Here is a 17571-nt window from a genome sequence, read left to right as displayed (position 1 = left end):
TGTTCGCAAACAAACACAAACACATTAGGTATAAACACTGTAGTTTTGGTCAAACTTACCTAAAAAATCTGGCCACCACATCATCGCGTAAGGCCCCCCCCACATACTGACCTCCGACCAACCTCGGGGGGGCCATCCTCAGGTAAGGCATCCTCTGGCTGCATTGGGACACCACTCCTTATGGCAATGTTGTGAAATATCCCACACAGGACCACAATTTTCGACACCATATCCGGCAAATACATGAGCTCGCCACCAGAGCGGTGGAGGCATCTGAATCGGCATTTCAAAAGGCCGATACAGCGCTGCACCACTTGCCTGGTGGCTGTAAGTGCGGAATTATACTCACTTTGTGGACCTGGTGTGGGAGCCAAATAAGGAGTGAGCAGCCAGGACATGCAAGGGTATCCACTGTCTCCTGTGAAAAATAAGAGACAACATCAGGAACACTGTGTATCAAGCTTAACATTGTTATGTACTAAAGGTCTCCACTTACCCAGAAGCCACGCATCACCAGCTTGTAGGTTGGTTAATTTCTGCCATATCCCTGATTGCCGGATGACGAAGGAGTCATGTGCACTTCCTGGTAATTTAGCATTCAGGGACAGGATCTGGAGGGTGGCATCACATACCACCATTACATTCAGGGAGTGATAGTGTTTCCTGTTTCTAAATATTGCCTCCAGCCGTGCTGGAGGCTGAAGTGGTATGTGAGTACCATCCACAACCCCTATGATGTGTGGGAAGCCAGCTATTTGGTAAAAATTGGCCTTGGCCACACTAAGGGCACCCATATCCAAAGGCATTTGAATACAATGATGGAGGTGCTTGAAAAGTGCCTCCATCACTGCCCTCAGGATCCGGGAAAAGGAGGATTGGGAGATGCCCGCCACTATTCCCACCGTTGTTTGAAACGATCCTGAGGCACAGAAATGTAACACCGCCATAAATTGCATCAGTGGTGGTATTGCTGTTGGACTGTCAATTTGCCGCTCAAGATCACTTTCTATTAATGAGAGAGTGTCTATGATGATTTTGGGAGGTAGACGGTAGCGTCTTAAAACCTCATCATCGGGCATTCCAAAAAGGGTGACACGTGTTTGAAATATCTGGGGCCTTGCATGCCTACGATGCCTACGTCTGGGATGAGATTGAGGTTGGTCGGCTTCCGGGAGAATGGCCAGAACAATCCGCCCCAGATCAAACTGAAATTCAAAGATTTCAAAGTAAGGCTTTTGACCCACCCCAAAACTATATTAAAACAACTTAGCTTGATGATACCATCCATTGCTGCTTACATGCCGGGGTATTGTCATGATACGTCCAAACTGAAAATAAACACCAAAATTACTTGACACATTTCACTCTGTGCATTTTTGTTTATAAATTTTGTGCTAGACCAAAGTTAAAATATGCCAAACACCCATTTAGCAAAACCGCAAAGCGACATTTAACACAGTACATCAAAACGGGTCGAAATGTTGGCTCAAAAAGCGAAAGATAAACCACCAAAAAGTTAGAATGGTTATTAAGCAGTTTAAAATGCGCTAATTAGTTTGCTAATACAAGTCACAAGAGTAACTACTAAAAATGCGCTAATTAGTTTGCTAATACAAGTCACAAGAGTAACTACTAAAAATGCGCTAATTAGTTCGCTAATACAAGTCACAAGAGTAACTACTAAAAATGCGCTAATTAGTTCGCTAATACAAGTCACAAGAGTAACTACTAAAAATGCGCTAATTAGTTTGCTAATACAAGTCACAAGAGTAACTACTAAAAATGCGCTAATTAGTTTGCTAATACAAGTCACAAGAGTAACTACTAAAAATGCGCTAATTAGTTTGCTAATACAAGTCACAAGAGTAACTACTAAAAATGCGCTAATTAGTTTGCTAATACAAGTCACAAGAGTAACTACTAAAAATGCGCTAATTAGTTCGCTAATACAAGTCACAAGAGTAACTACTAAAAATGCGCTAATTAGTTCGCTAATACAAGTCACAAGAGTAACTACTAAAAATGCGCTAATTAGTTTGCAAATACAAGATAAAAATTGGACTTACCAACAGCAAATATCTAAGATTCAAGATCAAAAGGTCTTTGGGGTCGAAAATAAACAAAATCTAAAATAGAAGAAATTATGGATCCCAAAATTACAAAATAGATGAAACACAATGAAACAACAATTGAACAAAAGTTAGACTTCACAAAACTTACCAAATCAATAAACGAGGTCCCAAAAATATAAACCAACAAAGATAACGGAAAAAAAAAACGCAAATCTAACCAACAAACGAATCTCCAACAGCCAACTCCTTTCTACGCAATCAATAAACTCCAGCCAAGATAACTTCCAACAATCCAAAAACGCCACCTCGACTTGAGACACACCAAGCCATAAATAGTGTTTTGTTTCCCGCACAAATTAAGGAGGGATCATAGGGCCGCACAATCAATGATGCGGCCGCAAAATAAGGACGCATGTATAAATACGTCACGAAAACACATTAAAATTCTGGTGTATTTCTTGTTTGGACCTCAGACATGGCGACAGACCAGGGAAAAAATGCCCAAGAGTCAGGCGGTAAGTCTTTCATGCATTTTCTATCAATGATTAATTTGAAACATAAGATTAGGCAAGTTGTGATTTTGTGAATTCTGTAAATTTACACAAATAGGTGAGGAGGATGACATGGAAGAGGCTGCTGGGCCCAGTATTCCGGCCAAAGCGGCCAAAAAAAAAAGGCAGCCACATTTCACAAGAAAGGAGATGGAGGTTTTGATCCAGAAGTGTGTGGACATCCTGCCACAGGCAGACAGGAATATGAGTCTAAGCCAGAAGTGGAGAATGTGGGAAGAGGTAGCCGTTGCTGTCAATAGGGTGGGTGATTATGTCCGTCTAGCCCGGGATGTCAAACGGCGGTAAGTAAACCCTTGCCCCCCCTAAAAACAAACCCCATTTTAAACCAAAGGATAATGGCTTCCATTTTTCCCCACAGATGGGGCGACTTCAAATATCGCCTAAAGCAAAAACTGGCGGACAGGGCTAGGCATGCAAGGGGGACAGGTGGGGGTCCCACCCCTGTGTCATTGGAGTTGACGGATTTAGAAGAGCTGGCACAGGGGTGTGTGCAGCCTGTGGAGGTGTTTGGCGTGTCCAACATGGATACGGACATGCCAGACTTTGCGGCTCCTCATGTTGGCCCAGGTAAGTATTGTGATGTCACCAACTCTGAAATGCTATTGTGCCAATATGTAGATTCTAATGTGACTCTTTTCTCATTTTTCCAACAGAGACACAGGCGGATGAGTCTGCTCTAGAGGGAAGCCTTGGCCGCAGAATTTCTGCTGGCTCTGCAGGGGAGGAACCAGTACATCCGGCTGAGGACCCTGCAGAAGCCAGTCCAGGGCGTGCCCCCTCGCAGGCAGTGGGCCTCCACACAGAACTCAATTTCAAATCGGATTTCCATACGGAGATTCTGCAGAGGATGGACGCCAGTCTGATACGGGTGGCTGAGGCCCTGGAGCAAAATGCTGCGGCCAACGTGACCATTGGTCAGGCCCTGGCGGAAAATACCAGGGCCAACATCCGCATCGCCGATGCCCTGGAGCAGCTCGTTCGCCAGCACATGGTGGAGCCGACCTCCCTTCCTGCCGGAACATCAGGATCCTCCACCTCTGGCACAACATCAGCCAATCCTCCAAATGTGCCTAGCCCTGTGCCTAGTCCAGAGGCCACAACATCTGCCTCTGGACAGGCCAGCCCGATGGCATCCCGGACCCGGTCAGGCGCCCACCCTCCCCCATCCAAACGGGCGAAAAAACGGTGACAGCAATGGCGACTTTTCCCACACTCCTTCTGTGCTTGGCTCATATTCCTTTCTGGTCAAAACTTCCCTCTCCTTTCTTGTGAAATGTTTTTAATTTATTTTTGTACGTTTATGTTAGCAGTTATTGATTATTTATTTTTGTTAAAAAGTATCTTTGCCAGAAAAAAAGAAAACAAAATATTATGCCAATTGGTTTGTATTTAAACAGTAAATTTATGATAAAAATCTGACATTGTATTGTGACATTATTGTACAAATGGGTTACATTTAATCCTGGCCCTAAAGGCAAAAACTGACACAAAAAACCATTTCATTTTTTTAAAAAAAAGGCCTCTTGAAGGAACGTTTAAAAATTCACCTAACGATGCAAATTCCACAGTTAAAAAAAAAAGGGGAGCTAATTAAAACATGATGACATTATTGTCACAATAGGCCATAAACAACAAATTGAGGCCAAAAAAAACCCCAAAAAATGTACGCCAATTGATTGTGTAATCCTGACATTAGCAGGTATGATTTCCACCTGCGTACGGTTTTGTGCTATCCCAATAAACTGCTTTCCAAACACATACCAAGCCGGTTTTCAATACAACACTAATTGCTTTTGTGACCACCCGCGATTAATCGCTGCAACATCATGGAGTCCCGGGACGGAGGAGAAGGCCATCGCCAATGTGGTCGAGTAATCCAGACCCTAAACTGTGCGAGCATTTTGAAGGGAAAGAGGATGTTCCAGTGACGTATGTGACGGTCCGAACACATTTGACGTTCGCATCTGCTAATGTATGTACGCCCCAAAAACGCCTCGCCACGCCTGCGTTTTTCCATCTCCACCCCCGTCAACACCCAAAAACGCCCTGTTCTGTCAATCACATTTCACATGTCACTTCCTGTACGCTATTTTAGGAACGAGAGAAAAAAAGCTCGCAATCTGCCGTACGCACATGCGCAGTGTAACACCGACGCATACGCGGTTAGTCAACATCGGAACGCAACGAGCGTACTGTTGGTAACGTGCGGCTCTGAATGAGGGCCACAGTCAATTATCAGAGTGTCAAAATCAGTGATACATAAACAATCAATACAAATTCTATGTAAATGTATAAACAAAATTCTACAAAAAAATATTAGTTTATGAATACACTCCCTCTTACTATGCAGTGGCTTTTGGATCCTTCAATTTATGATTATATTCAAAAATCATCAAAACAAATGGTGAAAAGAGTGATAAGAAATGAGCGCCTTCAATGTGAATAACTTCAATATCATTAGTTTTAAAGTCACTGTGCTCGCTTCTATGTTTTGCAATGGATGTCCTTGTTTACCTTTAGCTCTCAATCAGTGATATCAGGAAGAAGAAAAAAATAACATGTAACACTGATAAACAATTTTTTTGTGGTGAATAAAACAATATATATATATATATATATATACTCCAATAGACAAGGTGCGGCACTCAGGGCGTCTCTCCCTCCACATGACAGCTATATTTTGCAAGAAAAGGTCACTGCACTAGGTAGCCTCTACTCAGAGTGCCAGAAATAAGCAGTAATGTATTACTATATATTGCATAATATTTTGATCTTGGGCATTAGTATTAGTAACCATCATTACTATTTGTTTACATGATAGATTACGATCTGCTTATTTCTGGCACTCAGAGTAGAGGCTACCTAGTGCAGTGACTTTTCTTGCATATGATTAGCTCACTCGATATTCACATTATGTACTGTATATTATATTTTTTCAGTGGTCGGCTGGAGGGAGAGATGCCGCCTAGTGTTACCATAGTAACCTGATGCGACTGGGCGTTGATGTCATCAAGCCAGCGCCGCAGGATGGGCAGGCACGCCTCTCTCACCTCCAGAGACAGAATGCATTTGCACAGTAAGGATATAAGGTAAGCGTTTTCTTGTTTGTCTTTTTTGTACTGCTGTGATCTTGAGAACGGGAATCTGTGCAGTCCTGAGACATCAATCAATGCTTTTTGCATAAATTACCTATTTAAAAACCCTGGAGTGACCTGTGGTCTGTACTTATTGTTGTACTACCCAGAGCCAATATATTACACATAACAGGAGCACCCAGGTAGTTGCCTCTGGATACAAGAAGTGCCGGACTATTGGATTTGTACATATATATATATATATATATACACTATATAGACAAAAGTGACTGGACACCCCAGCACAAGCAAAATGGTTCCATGCATACCATTGCACATGAGTTCCTAATGGCCACTAATGTGGCAGTTTTGACAAGAACACTTCTTAGTGAGGCCCATGGACTTGCAGTTCTACAGAAACAATTAATGTTTTTATTAGGACAATAATGCAACCTGTAATGTTTCCACAGCAACGTTGGACTGGTATTCAGAAAATTCGGTAACCCAGATGGACTGGAAAACTCAGAGTCCAGATCTTAACCCCACTGAGAACCTCTGGGACAAATTGGAGTGACGGGTGCATTCTAGGCTGATCGACCTTCTTCAGTGTCACAGTTAATCACTGTACTTAATGCAAAACATACCGCCTGTTGTTGTCCAGGAACTTCTGGACAGTTTGCCATGAAGGGTGTCTACAGTAAACACTGCATGTGGTAGATCTACAAAGTACTGACGTCAACAAAATATTGTTGATCTAGTTGCGGTAGTGTACAATTACTCTTCTCTCTCTCTCTCTCTCTCTCTCTCTCTCTCTCTCTCTCTCTATATATATATATATATATATATATATATATATTAGTGTAAGTATTAGGAACTCCAGTGGTGCAAATAGGCATGAAGTCCACTTGTGCCTTTTTTCTATTTAGAGTTGTGAGAATTTTTTAGGTACATTCATTTTCAGATGTACATTTTGTATCTACTGAAGGCAGGACCACATTTAGCAGTTGATAATAATTACTGCTGTATCTTTCACTGTAAAAAAAGTGGGTTACCTCCAGCGGTGGCTCCTTACCTGACTGGCCAGGGGGTCTGCATTGCACATTCTCCCTCTCCTCCCTTGCCATCCCAATGATTGACAGTTGATGACTCTGGGAGGTGGGGCTTAAGTCCAGAGGTCAAAGGGGATGTGGCCTAAATCAGAGGCATGGCTTAAGCCCAGACCTGCTGCTAGGCTAGCAGACAGGCTGGCTTTTAGGGGCTGCATTACCTGCAGCCCCTATGAGTCAGATATGGCTGCTATTATAGCAGAAGAGTGGTTTCTCATGGACTCCGGACTGGCTGTTCCAGGGGGAGAAAACACCTCCTTGCGGGACTGCCTGTCTGGCTGTGATGAGCAGAGTAGTGCTTCTGATGAGAAGTCACTACCACTGCTGCTAGACTAGGCAGTGCCTGTGGGTGATGGAGTTTACTGGGGGGGGGCTGCAGTCCCACAGCCCCTAGGTAAAATCCCCCACTGGTTCCCTCTAAAATATTTAACCAGCTACGACACGCTACAGACTTTAATATTTTCCAAATTTTTAGCGGCTTCTAACTATTATAAATGATTGTATTTATGAATACAAATACATGAGGGCCAGGCAGTGCAGCAGTGACATCTATGGGTGGCTCAACCACTCACCAAAACATCATAACCCCAACTACCATGAGAAACTATGAATATAGCCACTGTGAAGTTTAAGAGTTTCCCCAAAAAGGACAGCAACTAATGCCAGGTGCAAGAAAAATTACAGAAGAGCAGTGGTATAATTTTCTCCCACATGAGAAGCCTCAACCAAAGAGGAGATGAGCAGCAGACAGCATATACCCAGCAGTAAAGCACTGCAGCTAGAGACTCCAGTGAAGACCATTCCAGAGCTGAGGACAGGAGCTATAGCCAGGATTAGACCAGGTCGGACTTCTATGTGTGTTTGTCTTCACTCACCTGACCGGGTCCTATAAGCACCCCGTAGGCCTTCTATATGTATAGTGGAGATTCTTCAAAACATGACCTGTTATATGTATATTAGATCATTAATTATCCCAATAAATCCCCAATAATGAAATCAATTTAGGCATTTTTCAGGTTACTGTATATAAGATAAAATGCAGTACAGTGGCCACTGAAACAATTTGTTAAGATATATATTAGCATCATAAATCATATTAGGATGATATTCACTATTCTGAAATTATTTGAGATTTCAGGGATAACTAATGCTACATCAGTGTTATTCATATTAATATATTCCTATATCTGAGAACATCAGTATTTACAAACACTACAACCTGCTATCATATCATCTTCTTTGGTAGTGCATTTTTCTTTGGGAATTGGTATGAGATGCCGGCGCTCGGGATCCCGGCTGTTAGAATCCCAATGCTGGTATCCCAAAATGTTTAACATACTGACACTTGTTTGTCGGTATGCTAACCCTCTCCCTACCCTAACCCTAACCCTCCCTCCTTAGTGCCTAACCCTAACCCTCCCTCCTTAGTGCCTAACCCTAACCCTCCCTCCAGTGCCTAACCCTAAACCTAACTCCCCCTAACATCCCAATACTTACTTTCAGTATACCAGCGGTCAGGATGCTGGCGCTGGGCTTCTAACCGGTGTCAGAATTTTGGCGACGGTAATAGGAGCATCGGCATCCAGATTGCCGAGATGCCAAACGCATGCCATTTATTTGTACTGATTATTAAAGATTGTGTATTTATTTGCTAGAGTTGTATCTGCTTTGTACCTATTCTGGTATTTGTAAGGCTAACATTTTGACATGTAATATTTTAGTACATAACTGTAGTAGTTAAAGAGCTTTTCTACTGTGTGGGGTTGTTACACAATGCCCCCAACAAACGCACACACATATATTTATTTCCCATAAATAGGATAAAGAAATCTGTGACTGGTATAAAGAATAACCTATACATTATACAACAGTAAAAAAAAACACTAAAAGGCTACATTAATAAAGGGATAATTAATCTAGCGAGAACAGGCTAATGAGAAAAGGAAATGAGATAAGCTTAATTATCAATGTTAAGGAAGTAACCAGATAATTACCTAATGATGGCTTACAATTAATGTTGTAAACGGTTTAATAAATGGTGTGATTTATTGTAGTCTATTATAAATTATTAATGTTTCATTATAAGTAATCCCCATAAATGAATCAAAACATGTTTGTTTTCTATTTAAGTTTTAAAAGCTTTTTGATTTTGTGACACATGCATGTTTTCTAATTTCCTTTAATAATTATGCATACATCACTGAATTGTACACCATGACACACAGAAAAGAATATAAAAGAATATAACATTTGACTATCAATATATTAAAACAATAATGCAGAGAAAATACAAAAAAACCTATATAAAATTATTTGGATGTTGAATAATTTCTTTAATTTTGATTTTCATCTATATTTAAATTTCAATATGTAAATCTTTACATCTGGTGAGCTTTCGGAAATCAAAATATATTTTATTCTGCTTCTAAATGTTTTTTAAACACAAAAAATATAATTTCAAGAACACAAAAAACACAGCTAATGATTTCTGCATCAATACTACTTTTATACCTGTTATATGTGCTCAAGTTAATACAATCACTTCCACCCAAACCCTACCCCTCAGCCCTCACTCTCTACCTCTTCAGGATACCACACCAGGCATAGATGCAACATGGCATTTAATAACAAAATGTGGGAGAGGTCCCCCACAATGTTTTTTCAAGCATGCAAGGTGTCAATGTGTGCACAGTGGAGCCCAAATTCTGACATGGGCTAGCCCCAAGCTTACTGAACAAAGCAGTGGTCTTGCATAATTAGGCCCCGTTCACCTGGACACTGTAGCTGCCAACCCCCACTACAATCAGCTGTCACATTTTGATTTGTTTACATGTGCATTGCACATATATTATGTTTTGGAATCATACTATAGCATATGCCTTTAATGTTCTCTATTGTATAATGATTATGTATTTCTAGGTGTTTTTTTAATGTTACTGTGTAATTACTATTTGGGCCTTATTTTCTGTACAAATGATTATATATATATATATATATATATATATATATATATATATATATATGGGGTGAAAAGGTATTTGGACAGCCACTGATTGTACAAGTTGTTGCACTTTAAAAGATGAGAGAGGTCTGTAATTTCCATCATAGGTACACTTTTACTGTGAGACACAGAATCAGAACAAAAAATTCCGGAAATCACGTTGTATGATTTTTAAACAATTTATTTGTATATTCTTGCGGAACATAAATATTTGGACACCTACCAACCAGCAAGACTTCTGGCTTTCACAGACCTGGTCAATGACTTTAAGAGAGCTGGGACCACAGACACAAAGGTTACATTAGTAACACACTACGTCGTCATGGATTCAAATCCTGCAGCACCCAAAAGGTCCCCCTGCTTAAGCCAGCACATGTCCAGGCCCATCTAAAGTTTGCCCGTGACCATCTGGATGATCCAGAGGAAGTTTGGGAGAATGTCATGTGGTCAGATGAGACCAAAATATAACTTTTTGGTATAAACTCCACACGCCGTGTTTGGAGGGAGAAGAATGATGAGTGGCATCCCAAAAACACCATACCCACTGTGAAGCATGGGGGTGGAAACATCATGCTTTGGGGATGCTTTTATGCAAAAGTGACAGGATGAATGATCCGTATTACAGAGAGGATGAATGGGGCCATGTATCATGACATTTTGGGGAAAAGCCTCCTTCTCTCAGTAAGAGCATTGAAGATGCAACGTGGCTGGGTCTCCAGTATGACAATGACCCCAATCACATCACCCTAGCAACTAAGGAGTGGCTCCGTAAAAAGCATTTCAAGGTCCGGAGATTGGCCGAGCCAGTCTCCAGACCTCAACCCAATAGAAAATCTGTGGAGGGAGTTCAAAGTCCGTGTTGCCCGGCGACAGCCCCAAAGCATGACACATCTAGAGAAGATCTGCATTGAAGAGTGGGCCAAAATACCTGCTGCAGTGTGTGCAAACCTTGTCAAGAACTACAGGAAATGTTTGACCTCTGTAATTGCCAACCGAGGTTACTTTACAAAGTATTGAGTTAAACTTTTTGATTGTCCAAATATTTATTTTCCGCAAGAATATACAAATAAATTGTTAAAAAATCATACACTGTGATTTCCGGAATTTTTTGTTCTGATTCTGTCTCTCACAGTTGAAGTGTACCTATGATGGAAAGTACAGACCTCTCTCATCTTTTAAAGCGCAACAACGTGCACAATTGGTGGCTGTCCAAATACTATTTTATATATGTATATATGTATATATCATTCCAAACGGCGGCACTCCAGAATATATAGACACCAGAATCACATAGCTTCGTCCAGCAACGTTTCAGCAGCTTTAACTAGCGCTTTTATCAAGCTTATAATACTAGTATTATAAGCTTGATAAAAGCACTAAGTAAAGGCGCTGAAACATCGCTGCATGAAGCTATGTGATTCTGGTGTCTATTTATTCCGGAGTCCTGCCATTTGGAATGGTATGAGTCAGTGCACCTTTGCTACAAGTGGCATTGTGGTGGGCACCCGGGACTGTTAAAACTGCCGGATTGTGGTTTTTTATATATATATATATATATATATATATACAGATGTGTCCTCTTGCATCTGTGCTGATCACACTGCAAACGTGCATACACATCGTACCATGCAATTAGCTGCGGTCGAGAAAAGGGTAACTGAAGCACATTTGGTAGACGAGGAACCCTGTAGGATATTTAACTTGAGTGATAAAATACTCAGTAAAGAAGAAGAGAAACCCTACAACTAGGTCTCAAATTTGCTCCGACCAGAGGTATTGACCCTTTTAAATCCTATGTTGATGTACAGAAGAAATGTATACGTAACATTACCCTTAAAACATTATTTCAAATCCAGGACACTCAAAAAAACACGAAGATACAATTAATTAAAAATAATTCCACTTTTTACTCCACTCATATCAAGGGACATTTTATTGAAAGCTTCACAAAGCTGATTTTAGATGATATGGAAAAACTTTCAGGAGAAAAGTATATAAGAAAATGGAACATGACACGCAAAGGGAGGACAGCTTTAAGGATAAAAACACTATCATTAATCCTTCTGACAAAGTACTAAGTATTGTGGTAATGAACCGCTCGTGGTATGAATAAGAAATAAGCCTCCAATTGGAATAGTGAATCATACAAAAAAACTTAAAAATGATCCGACTGGAAGAATAAAGAAAAACTTTGATAAACTTTTAGAAGATCACCTAATTTAAGGTTCTATTACAAAGGAAGAAAAATAATTTCTTGAAATTACTACATCTTGCCAAAATGTTATGGTTCTCATACAGAGATTAGACTGCAGGACTTCTGACCAAGGATAAGACTGGGTAGAGGAGTGTCAGTCCTTCCACAATGGGGACTAGCTGGACTGTAGCTGCAGAGAGTGGCACTTACAGGTATAGACCGGGTGCACTAGCAGCAACAGGTCACTATGGTCTGAGGACTGTCTAGGAAATATAATGCAGTTAGGATGCTAGACATGGAATGACTAGACACAGCGTGACCAGGGCTGTGGTATGCAGGATTTCAGACAAGGCAAGACAGGTAAGAATCAGGCAAGGACAAGGCAGACTAGACTGGACTGGCAAGGACAAGACAGGCAGGACTGGACTGGCAAACACAAGACAGACCGGACTGGACTGGCAAAGACAAGAAAGACAGGACTAGAGTATGGACTGGAATAACAACAAACATTAAAGGCACAATGATGTGGCAAGAATGCTGGCAGGTCTTCAGACACAGTCCAAGATGTGGCTAGCAGGCCGAGGTGCTGCCAATGAGCCAAGATGGAAGCAGACTATGATGTGGCCGAGTAGCCAGAGTTGAGACTTGAACAGAGTGGCCGTGAGTGACTGAAACAACTGAGGTGCGGCTACTGAACTGCCAAGGTGCAAACAGAGGGCCTGATTCAGCATGTTAGTGCACTGCTGATCGCAAATACCCAATGTTTTGAAATCTGCACAGGCACCAGATCCATTCTGTGCATGTGCATGGGTCACCACAGCCGGCCAATGGTACACAGATTAACTGATGCTGCGTTGGACAACGCATCTCAGTTAAGTAATGCACAGGAGGCATGATGCCTCGTGCTGCATTACCATATATGCAAGGGTCACAACTGCAAAGCTGCCTGCGTGCAGCTTTGCAATTACGATCCTTACAGAATTAGGCCCAGAGTTCCATGCAGCCTTGTAGGCTGTGATGGGGCTTAGACAGCCAGGGTGCGGCTAGTGAGCCTTGATTGTGTAGACAGAGTTCAATGTGGCCTAACAGGCCATAATGTAACTTAGATGCAGCTTTTGAGAGCTGTGATATACTTGGCATGGGTGCGGCCTAGTGGCTGAGATGCAGCTTTGAGAGCTGTGATATACTTGGCAAGGGTGTAGCCTAGTCGCATTGATGTTACTAAGACAACCAAGATGCAACTAGGAAGTCAATAGATATGCAAGCTGTGATGTGGTCTAGAAGGCTGTGGTGCAGGAACCAGACGGCAGACAGGTGTACTCAGATGCAGCAGGAACACAGGCTGGAGGCAGCAAGGTAGAGAACACTGCTGGCAGAATAGCTGGAAATAAACAGAGACAGCTTGAAGCGGCCTTGCAGGCCAAGGTGCAGGAACCTGTTGGTAGACAGGTGTACTCAGATGTGGCAAGAACACAAGCTGGAGGCAGCGAGATAGAGAAAACTGCTGGTAGCATTAGCTGAAAACAGAATAGCACAACATGACAAGACTGTGATAAAAATACTGCAAGGCTGATTACTGACAGGGTTAGGATACAATAACAGTTGAACTAGGTAGACCGGCAAGATCTCAGGTAACTGTGAACAGAGCAACATACACTGGTAGTCAGACTGGCACTGAGTGCAAGGCTGGCTGTAACTTAAGAGATGCAGGGTCCAATAAGAGCCAATTCTTGCAGAGAGCTTCTCCTAATGACAGGCTAGTATGCACCTGAGCTCAGCACACAGACAGATTATTAACTAGTATGTTCCTGAGAACTGCACACAGACAGGCAGAAATGACTAAGAGCTGTACAAAGACAAGATAGGATTTCCAGCTGCCTGCAATAGCTGGAACATGGACAAGACATGCTGCAGTGTCCTAGTAGCAACTATGACTGGGAACTGCCACCAAGATGACATGCTAATGGCAGATCCTAACACCAAGATACTTAAGAGTGTAATGGATACACCTGGATGACCAGTCATAGATGGTATGAATAACTTAACAAGCAACCTTTCATCATTCATAGATCACCACTTACAGACTATAGTAAAAGAGAATTAATTATATCTAAAGGACACCACAGACACTTTACAGAAAATTAATAAGATCACATGGAATTATGACATGAGTATGGTTTCCGCTGATATTTATTCCCTATACACCATTACAGAACATATGAAAGGTGTAGAAGCGATCGCTTGGTACAGTATTTGATCAAAACCAATATGGAAGAGAAAGAAGGAGTTTATTATAGACAGTATTACATTTATTGTTTTTAATAACTATTTTTATTTCAACAGGGATTATTATATACAGCAAGTGGGAACAGCTATGGGTACCAGGTTTACCCCCAGCTATACTAAACTCTTCCTTACCAAATTTGAGGAGGATGAAATTTGTTGTAATCCATCACGGGGATCAAACCTGGTATCTTGGAATTGATACATTGACAATGTCCTGTTCTTTTGAAGAAGATGAGCTAAAGCATTGAATGTTTTTTTGTGATCACCTCAACAATAATTTGCTAAAGATGAAACTAACATTCAGTATCAGCAAAGAAGCCTTCCACTTTTTGGACCTCACCCTCTATAATATTCTTAAAACAAAGCATTATCAAAAGCCCGCTGAGCCAAATACTGTAGCTTCAAACACAGGAATAGCAAACACCTAGACCAATGGTTAGATGGTGTCCCCAAGAGCCAGCTTTTAAGGGTAAAGAAAAATTGCACAGACAAGGAAATCTGCAAAGAACAAATGCAAGTGAAGGAAAATAGATTCCTATCCTGAGCTTACGACAGAGAGAAAATCAGGAAGACTAAAGAAGTTTTAAACCTTGATAGGGATACTCTCTTAATACCCATAACCAAAAAGATCAAAAAGTGAAGGAATGGGCTTTTATAACACAATTCCAATCACACCACTAACTTTTAGAGAACATTTTTAAAAGACACTGGCATGTTTTACAAAAAGATTCAGTTTCACTGTAATTACTATTTTACCCTCTAAACCAGTGTTTACTTCTAAAAAGGTGGATAATCTTAAGAACAAATTGGTTAAAAATGCCATTGAACAAAAAATTAGTAATCCAATAAGAAAAAGGGGCTTCCACCGATGTGGTCTATGTTGCATGTGCAAAGCAGTGACAAGAAAAGAAAAGAAATTCACCAGTTTTACCATAAAAGGAAAAGACTACCAAATGAAGGATTTTATTACATGTCTCTCTACTAATGTTGTTTATTTTATTGAATGTAAATGCGGATTAATCTATATAGGCCGCACATCCAGGGCCTTGAAGACAAGAATGTTGGAACATCTTAGGAACATTAAAAAAATGCCTGGATACCCTTTCATTGTCTGATCATTTTAAAAATAAACACACATGCTCAATCAACCAGATTGTTAACTATGTGCATAGAAAATGTAAAGAATAATTTGAAAACAGGGACAAAGTAACACGACTTGCTGAGAGAGAAATGGAGTGGATCCATAGATTGAAAACTAAAATCCCTGATGATCTAAATAAAGCCTTTGAACTTAAATGGTTTCTCTAAATATTATTTTTTCCCCTATTTTTTAATTACAAATGTTGTACTTACTGCTTTTTTATCATTTATTATCATTGTTAATTATTTTTATAATTTTTTTATCATCTTTCTATCTATTTTTTGTTATTGTGGTCTTCCATATTTTTATCAGCATCTTGCATTATAAATTTTATGTGTAAACATGTCTTTTCGACCATCCATTTTTATTAATTTGTTGTCCCCCATCCACTTTGTGTTTATTCATGCCCTGAGTTGATTGATTTCTACTTACTTAATTATATTACTGTATATATATTTTCCCCTTCTTTTACATACTACCACCACAATAATGGACATTCTAAAACAAAATGGCCGAACAGCAACTCCTTGTCACTAGAGGACCTAATGTAACCAGAACTCCTGAAAACCAGAGGACAACGGCCATGCACTTCCTGTTTCGAAAGCAATGTTGCCCAGCTGCCTCCTAACATCCCCCAGCCCTCAATTTTTACTCTCCGTGGGTGGGGGAGTGTTATCCAAGATGAGAGACCAGAGGAAAACCAGTAAAGGGAACTTTTCATCAATTCTGCAGAACCAGAAGTGATGATGGCACCAGTTCTGATGACGTGATCATCACCACATTTAAAAGGAGGACTAATTTTCATTACTGCACACAGCCTTGACAAAGAGCCACGTGATCGAAATTCATTGGCGTTGATGTGCAGTTATCTACTATCTACCACTTATATACAAGCCCATGAGTGCCAGAAGCAGAGTGGTGTCCGAAACCATTGTTTTTCACCCGGAGTGACACTCACCACCATTTTATGGTATGAACTATTGTTTGTTTCTATTTGTGACTTTAATAGGTCTATTCTGATTACTCTATCACATTGGAATTGAGTATACTGTTGTACTTAATGTTATTGTTTATTGCATGTTAATTTTATTTGAAGCCTATTTTATACACCTCGATCTCTGCTATTTTATCATACTTTTTTATTGTGATATACATTCAATAAATTCAGTTTGCTACTGAGATTCAGATATATTTTATTAATTTATCCATTAGCGCTAGTGTAAGTACACCAATTCTGAAAAGCAAATGCAATATTGTGATTCTGAAGATATTATAGTGGTGATGTTGAGGAAGAGTCATAGAAAGAGAGCACTGAAAATGTACTTACATTTGGATAAAGATTTAAAAAATAATTGAAAGTGAGAATGATCACAAAGTCATTATCAATAAGGCAGAGAGCCTCCTTATATTCCCAGCATACAATGCTTCAGTATTCCCTAAATACAATTCTGCTTGGTAGAATGATGATTATATTTTTACTGCTGTTGAATTGTCTGACAATGCCACCAGTAATGATGACAAAGATGAATCAACTAGCCTTAAAATTGGTAATTGTATCTCTGGTGGAAATGATAACTCAGATTCATTCAAATCAAGTGATAATGGTGAAACAGTGGTGATTGATGACATTTTGATTAATGGATTTACAGAGAATGGGAAGAGATCAGCAGAGACACAGTTACTTTGTTACTGTAAGGAACATTCTTGTAGCAACCTATCTAAGCAAACTTCTAAAACAAAGCAAAAATAAGAATGTGTTTTGCTAAATAAGGCAAGTACTTCCAAGTTTAAATCAATAGCAAAGTTTTCTGCTTAATGGCATTTGCTAAGATCTGAGTCACCATATTATTACAAATCTCAGGATGTCGCCGCATTTTAACTTGTGTGTGTGACTCAGAATCAGACCTCGAAGCTCTGGCCTTAACAGATACTTTATTTGTTTTTAGATACTGCATGGGGTATATTTAAGTCTGGGTATTTAGAAGTGGAGAAGTTGCCCATAACAACCAATCAGATTTTATCTATTATCTTCTAGAAGGTGCTAGATTAATGTTAAATAGAATCTGATTGGTTGCTTTGGGAAACATGTCCACTTCAAAAACTTGCACTTTAGTAAATATATCCC

The sequence above is a fragment of the Taudactylus pleione genome, unplaced genomic scaffold (assembly GCF_031769625.1).
Source record: "Taudactylus pleione unplaced genomic scaffold, aTauple2 ptg000238l, whole genome shotgun sequence".
Lineage (NCBI taxonomy): Eukaryota > Metazoa > Chordata > Amphibia > Anura > Myobatrachidae > Taudactylus > Taudactylus pleione.
The sequence above is the reverse complement of the archived record's forward strand: the minus strand, read 5'-3'. Positions refer to the sequence as shown.